The 8,947-nt window shown below is 41.5% G+C and overlaps 1 protein-coding gene across 4 annotated transcripts in view; it reads left to right on the forward strand.

The window, feature by feature from the left end:
• Positions 1-5,057, forward strand: part of klc1a (kinesin light chain 1a) — a gene marked incomplete at its 3' end in the record, with an annotated part of 109,512 nt that extends 104,455 nt beyond the window's left edge. For all 4 annotated transcript variants that reach the window (XR_014619421.1, XM_084308842.1, XM_084308844.1 and 1 more), the window contains one exon: positions 1-5,057. This exon is cut by the window's left edge and continues 154 nt beyond it.
• Positions 5,058-8,947: the final 3,890 nt, after the last annotated feature.

An 8,947-nucleotide genomic window follows, 5' to 3' on the forward strand; every position in this document is an offset into this window, starting at 1 on the left:
ATCCGTCCCCGAGCTCCAGACTCTCTGGTCTCCAGTCCCGCCACCCACCGCACACATAGCCGACCCTGAAAGCTCCGTGGTGCGTTCGGCCGGTTCTCATCAAATCGGGGGGTGAAATGCATCACGTGACCAAGTCGTATCTGCGAGTCGTTTAGGAGGTCGGATCCACCCATCTGATCCACGGCAGCAGATTGGGACGGATTATTCAACCTTTTTCTGTCTCGATGCAGGTGGTTTTATCGATGTTTAGGGGCGTCGACGTGTCTGATGATCCTCATGATGCTCCATGTTCACAGTAAATCTTTGTTTGTGATTTTCTTTTGACGCCACAAAAGGTGAAAGGTCAGCGATATACGTCACAACTCCTAAACTCCGGTATCATGGAACCAGATTCACTTGTATCTACGACTTGGTCTGACGCTTGTGTGCAACCTCCCGGTGAGATTCCAGACTTTACCACTCGACGAGGACCGGCTGAACGCACCATTATCACCCCTCTACGTTGCCTTACCAGCCCCTCTTTAAAGGGATAACCCTGCCAGTTTGAATTTCAGTACGGCACTTATTAATTGTCTTTTCTTTACCAAGTACAATAATTGACACGATGAAAAGCATGTGTTGCTTCACACCTGCACGCTTTCTCACCTGGGCCACTGAGCAGTTGGAGGTTCAGTGCCTTGCTCAAAGGCACCTCAATGACGGTCGTCTAGGGAGGAGAGAGTGACTCTTGTTGCCGACGGGAATTCAAACTGGTGACCTTCTGGTCACAAGCTTACTTCTCTTAACTATTGGGCTACTGGTAGTGGTGCCCATTGGTTTCAGTAAGGATTTCTCCAGTGGTGGCAGTATGGTCTAGACGGGTATAGAGGCTGACTGGTAACTGAAAGGTCGTTACAGTGTATTCCAATTTGCTAGCTAGCAACTGGAAGGCGGCAGGTATTGAATCTACAATACCCACCGTCTCTTCCAAAGTCCTCTTGAGCAAGGCACTGAGCCCCACAATTGCTCCAGAGAGCGCTACACCTCTCTGATGAAATCCGTATGTGTGGGAGACTGTGTGTCTGTGTGACTAGACGAGTTTCAGTTGCCTTGCGTGAATTGAGAATAAAGTAAATGTTCTTCTAACAAGCTACTTTTAGAGTTTGCAGGACAAATGCCAAAAAATAAATCCCCAAGAAGTAGTACCTGACTAAGAGATCGCAGACTAGAATAAAAAATGTCAAGGTTTCCCCTGATTAGTTCGTAGCACTTTTGAAAGCATCTTTTTTTCGCTGGTTCTCCTAGACTCGGGTGTTTTAACGTGGTGTCTTGTAATGTTTTCCCTTTCTCATAGTTTTTTCAATCTATATTTTGAAACGTGAGATCTTTTAATATGAAGAACATATACTTCTACGTCGCCGTATGTCTTTTTGGTTTGAGTGTGTATTTGTTTGTGCACATACTGTAGGTGTTTGTGTGTGCTGTTGCCTTGACGACGTAGTGTGTTCACTCACGCTCCTAGTCCTACTCTAATGAGGTAGGCGGGCGATAGAGTTCCTCTCACTTCCTGTATATCCTGTGTTTGTTGAGGAGCAGGCTTTTGATGTTATGAAGTTGTATGTTTACATTTGGGGTTTGTAAATATGTTTTATTATTATTATTATTTCCTTGCGCTGCTCTTAGGGTTTCTCTATATCTTGGCACAACAGGCCTTGAAAAGGATAGTTCTGCTTCCCTTGAAGTTACGTAGGGCTGTCCGCTCTTAGTCCATGAGTCTGTTTGGTCAAAGTTGAACAACACTTTGTTTGTCAATTAGTCATTGTTATGCCCCTCCCTCCCTGTTATGCCCCTCCCTCCCCGCTATGCCCCTCCCTCCCCCCATGCTTGATAAGTTATTGCCTGAAGAATTATGAGCACATCTCTGGTGTTTAGCACCAGATATAAAGAGGTCCTTCTGCATGACCGTGTGAAGGAAACAAATTTTTACAGATTTGTCCGTTAAAACTAGGTGGAGTTGAGCACTATATTTCTTTATATGCGGATGATGTGATTGTTTACGGCCATTCCCAGAAGGATCTCGACCACCTTTATTAGACACTCTACTCACTCTCACATCAACTAAACGATTAGTCGACAGTCCTGTGACTATTAGTCGACTGAGACCTCCTTTTAGCCTGAGGGGCGAACCCTAGAGTTCCAGGACGTGGTTTAGTGGTCTACTCGTTTTGAAGTAAGGAGGCGGGATGGTTGTATTGGCACATGTAGGTAAACCGTCGCTCTCAGGATCGTCAACCAGCTAGGCTCGTTTTTATGGCATTGACTGCAAAATGTATTACAACGGAATGCCATCTCCAGTGACTGCTGGAGAAATGTTACGATTTTGTTTACCAATAATATTGTTACCGGTTTTGTTTTGTTTTTAGTTTTTGTATATTGAATGGTTACCGATCGTCTTAGTGCAGATTCCGAATTAGATTATTGCACAAAAGAAATACAGCATATGACCATTTTACGAGACATTTTATTTCGATCCCTAACACCACGTGATGTTCTCTTGCTTACTTTTGGAGCATGTCGCCTCACACAGGTTTCCAGATGGTCTTATATTGAACTAAACACAGCTGTCGGTCGATTCACTTTCAATTCATTTAGTTCATAAATATATTCACTAATTGTTGGTGAATTTGTGTGCAGCCTGGGGAATGATAAGAGCAGGCTGGACTAGTATCATCGTAAAACAGCTTGAAAACAGTGTCCCCTTTACCACTGGGAGACACAATGCACAAATGTCAGATTTGACTTGTATGATTTTTATTGGTGTCATGCACCCAAAGCGCCCAACAGACGTCTGTAGTGTGGTAGTGAAAGGTTAACCTTCTGTAGTGTGGTAGTGAAAGGGTTAATACTAGTTCAGACCTCTTCCCACTGTGCAAAGAAAGAATTACGGGGGTGTCCGGCTTAACTAGGCTAGTCTTGTTTTTAGGGGGCGGAAGTTTTCCAATATATTTGTAATTTTTTTTAAGGGAATCCAGTCACTGAATCGCAGGCATTTGATTGAAAGTGAATTGACCTCAACTCAGAGCTCTATTTGAGTCAGCCCAGGCCTCTGTTCATTTCCTATCAGCCTTCCTGGCTTGACCAGGGCCTGTATTCATGAAGCATCTTAACGTACAGGAGGGCTGCTCTGAGACCACATCGGCTCATGGTTCATAGTGAGGTGTACATGTTACCCGACCAGTGATCTCGGATCAGAAAGTTTGATACATAACGGGGACTGATCTGTTCACATACCCAGATGCTGGTTAAGTGGATTAGGGTGTTTGTGTTGACCGGTGGTGGATGACTGTTACATTTGATATGAAAAGGACCAGGCACTTCCCCTATAGACCTTTTCTTCTAGAGACTTCCGTTGCGAAGGAAACCGCACGGGGCCCAGAGTGTATTTCCTGTCGGCTACCGTGTTGGCAAACGCCACAACCCGGAGATATACGCTTGGGTCCGTTGTCGATGTTCATGAGAAGTTCTACAGTCCCTCCGCAGGCAGGTTGATGAGGGCAGAGGCGACTGAATGGAACACAATGCCTTGTTAATGAACAACCAGCCGCAAAGGGACTTGCACTGGAATTGAACTGAACGATTGAAAGGAATTCTTTACTATATCTTAACGTTCATAATCAACCTACTCAAAATGTATATTGTGACTATCTATTGCAATAACTGCATTTACTCTCTGAAGAATTTGTTTTGCAGCAGTAGCTTTGTTTTTTTTTCTTTCGGCAGGGGATCGCTTTTAAATAATGTGCCGTGTGCAATAAGCTTTCATTTGATGTTACCGTTTTTGTCGGAAATAGGCTTTAGTGCTTTTCAGTTGTGAATTGTACATTTGATATATGGAAAACAACCACGTCTGATACCGTGTAACCCCCTTGTGTATATATATATATATAGACCTGTCTTTTTAGTGGTGAGTTTTAATGGACCTTGCTCCGCTCGCAAGAAGCTCTGTTCCTGTTGTTTGTCAAGTTACACCAGTAGGTCAAAGTTAAGTGTATATTGACTGTTGATCAGTCTGTTTAGTCAAACCTGCCTTCGGCTTGTTTTCCGTCTATCTTGTTATACAGGAGCGCCACAGAGTAACAAGGCACATACTAAGGTAGTCTAACAGTGGATTATCCATGACCAGTTGCAGACTATACAGGTCTACAGTACAGACGTCCACCTCGAGAGCCTGGTCCCAGTACCGGTCCCAGGGAGGAAGGTGTCTGCTGCTCACGCTTGTCTGGAAATGTCACAACTTTAAACATGTTAGGCATATTTTGATACAATTTTTTTTTTTTTTTTGGAGTGGTGATTAATGTAAAATGAATGTAAAGTGATCGATGAAGCACAAATAATGGAATATTTTTCTTTTGCTTGCTATGTTTCCTGGTGTACTGATAAGGAAGGGGTTTTGAAGCTATGAGTTACTTGAATGCAAAGGTGAGGATGTATCAAACTCTCAGTAGAGGCCTAAACACAGAATGTTTAGGACGCCCGTTTGTGAAGACACGATGCTTACTGTGAGTTGATATATGCGAAATATATCTACAAAAGGATCAGTAATGTGCTTTTCCAGTGTTTTACCTACTCGACCACTGGACAGAAACCCGGCGCTTTCATTCTAAAGCGGTTACTATACCAATGGTTACCGGCAGCTATCTTGGAAGAGAGACATTCTGTGCAAGGCCTCTATTAGCCCAGGTGGAACTAATATACATCAAAGTAAAAGGGATATTTACTCCACGCAGTCTGGAAACACCTCCTCGGGCTGCATTGACTGTAGTCAAATGGCCACCACATGAATATGGTCAATTGCATTCAAGTGTCTTCCAGCTTTATTTCTGTGACTATTGTGTTGTAACTTTGGGGGGGGTTCTTATCTTCCCCACTGCTTGTAAACGTGACAGAATCCCAAAGTTCCTGTGTAAAACAGTAGATGCGACTGTCTCACTGTCCATCTCTGAAAGGACACTTTTTTTGTCCATCTCTGTAGGTGGTATGTTGGTGTGGGTCCTAATAAAGATTAATTACATGTTTATTTTTTAGAGGGGGGTGGGTGGGTGGGTGACATCCATTGATGCAATGGTCAAATAAAAGGTGGTTGAACTATGAACTCCAGTTGATGATCACAGTACCAATGATCACCCAAATACTATATATAAATTCCCAGAATTGTATTTTGTCTTATTTCTTCTAAATGTCTTTTTCATGTCTTATATAAACGTATTATAATGAACCCTTGCACCAAAGAACCATATAAGTCTGTTTTTAATTTTTCTTTGCAGCCCATGTATTTGCAGTTGTGAAGTTAATCTAAATCACTTGGAATGTGATATATCACAAGAAACTACTCAACCTCTACTGTCTTTAAAGATGGTAAGTTAAAGTGTTGTGGTCCTTTATAGTTGGATAATAAAGTACTCTGCCTCTACTGTCTTCAACTATGAATGAACACATCACGTTTAAAAACATTGTCTGCAAATGTAAAACAGTTATATGGTTCTTCATCTGAGGTACTCAATTTATACTATGAATTCCAATCATAAAATATTTATATAAGCTTAAAAAGATTCACTTGCATCCCTCGTTAAAACAAAATGCCCACACCACCACAAACACATGCCCCCCCCCCCCCCCCCCCCCATGCGCTTTAGATTATAGTGAGGAAGTGAAGGGAAACACCATCCATCTTTATTTCATGTGATGAGTGCGAGTTATAGAATAGTTATGGGCTAGACTGGCAAATATACGGCTTCCTCTCTGCCACTGCGGCGCTCCAGGACTTCATCCTCTGTGATCCTTCCAATTACAGCGCTGTCGTCTTGTAATTACGGTGTGATTAAGCAGTGACAAAATATAATACGGGGAAAGTAGGAATCGCTGCAGATACAGAAACTACTCACCTGAGAGAGACTGGATGTTGTTTTTCTTTCTCTTTGCAGTGGCTTATTCATGTTTTCTTAAAGGGGAACTACGCCCCACTTTCAGAATTCATACATGTTATTCTATTCCTCTGCGAGTGCGACAGTACAAAATATTAGTGAAAATGAGCAACTCTCTTCCAAATCCAAAAACTAGAGTGATAAAACTCAAACTCAAGTATACAGTCTGAAACGACTACATCGACAATGACTTGGTAATGATTTTATTATTGACACTTGAGACACCCATGAGAATGTTCTGAGTATATGATGGTATAGATGACACTGAGAAACACCCAGGGGAATGTTCTGAGTATATGATGGTATAGATGACATGACACCGAGAGACACCCAGGGGGATGTTCTGAGTATATGATGGTATAGATGACATCATGACACCGAGAGACACCCAGGGGGATGTTCTGAGTATATGATGGTATAGATGACATCATGACACCGAGAGACACCCAGGGGGATGTTCTGAGTATATGATGGTATATAGATGACACTGAGACACCCAGGGGAATGTTTTGAGTATATGATGTTATAGATTCATTCATTCAATCTTTATTTATACTCGATAATACACTGAGTAATTAAACTCATTTACAGTGCCGTCGAGATGTTACATACACAAGTGTCACAGTGTGTTCATAAATATAAAGACATCAGACAATCAGAATAATTAAGAGCACATTTTAACACTTTAATCGCCAAGGACGCCTTAACTCGTCATTCCCCGCCATGCTAATTCTGCCAATGACGCCGTAACACGTCATTGAGATCAATATTTCAAAAATCTGTGATCGCAATCATATTTCTCCCGCGGAGACTTGAGATCTACTGTTGATCCCCTCTCAACTCTCCAACGGTTCAAGAGCGCCATCGGTGGCCGATCGGCGGATCGCCCAAACCGGAAACGGAAACTGGTGCTCATCCAAATTCGGTCCGATCACTCGCTATAGGTCCCGGGACTCAAGCTCGACACAATGGATAGCGATCCGTTACCAATAACGCGATAAACAACATGATTTGGACGTATATACTATTATACAACCTGGAGATGGATCGCATATTTCAACATCCCATAATAGGAATATTTTTGCTCCACGCTCATCGCCCAATGGCCCGAGGAGACTGGGGTAAGTTTCAGCGTTTATTTTTACCGTGTTCGATACAAACTGCTCTAATGACCATATCACCCACATTACATGAATCATCTAACGTTAGCCACGGAATTATAAACGACCCCCCCCCATCCGGTCAACATCAGATGATAAGTAGTAACTTCTAGAAGCACGTCCATTTGAAATTTTTTATCTGGCGCCGATCGCTATCAAACTGTATTTGATCATCAATATAATGCATTTAGGGCTATAAATCACGTTCTGCAGAATGCTGCAGAAAACGATAACATATTTATACTTTAGAACGTATTTTAGTATGAATATGTGAGTGAAAAAGTATAATGTTCCTACATCCTGAATGATAGATAATTGACGTTGAATGGGCCATAGTAATGTCAATTTAGCAATACAATTTAAAAAGTTATAGCCCTGCAAAGAAGGGGAACTTCTCCATGGACAAATAGAGCTGGCAGAGGATGGTATAAGGATGTACATAAGCGTGGCAAAGAAAGTGTTAAAATACATTAAAAAAATATATATATATATTTTTAAAAGAATAAAATAGCTAAAAATTAAAACGGGTAATAATTTAAAAACAATTGCATATTGTGGTGACCTGATTGGTCATTAAGGTTCTAAACCGACCCATAGTTTCAGTGTTTCCTGCAGGGTATTCCATGATGTAGGGGCAAAAAAGCCAAAAGCAGATCTACCAAGTTCAGTACAAACTCTAGGCACTCTAAGTGTAAGCCAAAAACTGGATTGTGTACGACAGGGTCCAGTGGTCCATTCCAATAAAGAACTAATATAATTTGGACAATCTCTAATTATGGCTTTATAAATAAAAAGATTGCAATGCAACTTACGTCTCTCTGCCAGAGAGGCCCACCCGACCTTATTATATAGGATACAATGGTGAGTACCATAACTATCACCGCCCGGTGATGACACTGAGAGACACCCAGGAGAATGTTCTGAGATCATGGGTCCATGTTCTGTTTCAGAACTGAGAACACCACTATAGAATAAAGGCTCACTTGGATATAAAAAAGAAAACAAACATTCTGTGGGTCCACAAAATCAGTCTCGCATTCATTGTCAATGGAGCAGCTCCAGACTTCATACTTGATGACGTCACAAGTTCGATTCTTCCTTCTTTGGTTTCTGGCTTTGGGAGAGAGAGTAGCTCATGTTCAGAATATATTGATTCAAAACTTAATGTAAAACCAAATAAAACACAACTATCCCTTTAAGGTCAGGTGTATTTTCCTATTGCCAGCAACAGAATTGTCCACAACCAATGTTGTTATAGTTAGTTACTATGTAATTATACTGTAATTGTGGAAAAGAGTGTGATATGAACTCTCATTTGCCTGATCTGTAGTGATGTTTGTTCAGCTGTATGTATGGCGTTGTAATAAAATCTAAATCAAACGTGAATGATCATTTTGTCCTTATTAGTCTGATGTTCGGCTGGACTCAAGACTAGCCTAACATTATGCCTACATTTACTTAGCAGTGAGGTTGGGATATTTTATTAGATTGGGTGAAGACAGCAAACAGAAGCTGTGTCAGCGCCCTCTACTGTGCTGTCAACGCTGTTCTCCACAGAAAGTTTAGTTTGAAACAATAATAAGTTCGTTTTTATTTAAATTTTGTACACTGAATGTATTTGATTTTCAAGATAGCCGGGCCCACATGTTGTGTGTGCTAAAGTCAGAACAAGATTATTGTTTTCTTCGCAGGTCACACACTTGTAGCTCGTGATATGACATTTTCCCATAATAGTAATCATCTTTTCTCGTTAAACCTTTTATGAGCAGTTTTTCTCATCAGAACTCTACACTCCGCCACAACGGGCGGGTCCAACAAAAAAACAAA

Source organism: Notolepis coatsorum (genome assembly GCF_963971535.1).
Source record: "Notolepis coatsorum genome assembly, chromosome: 2".
NCBI classification, from domain to species: domain Eukaryota; kingdom Metazoa; phylum Chordata; class Actinopteri; order Aulopiformes; family Paralepididae; genus Notolepis; species Notolepis coatsorum.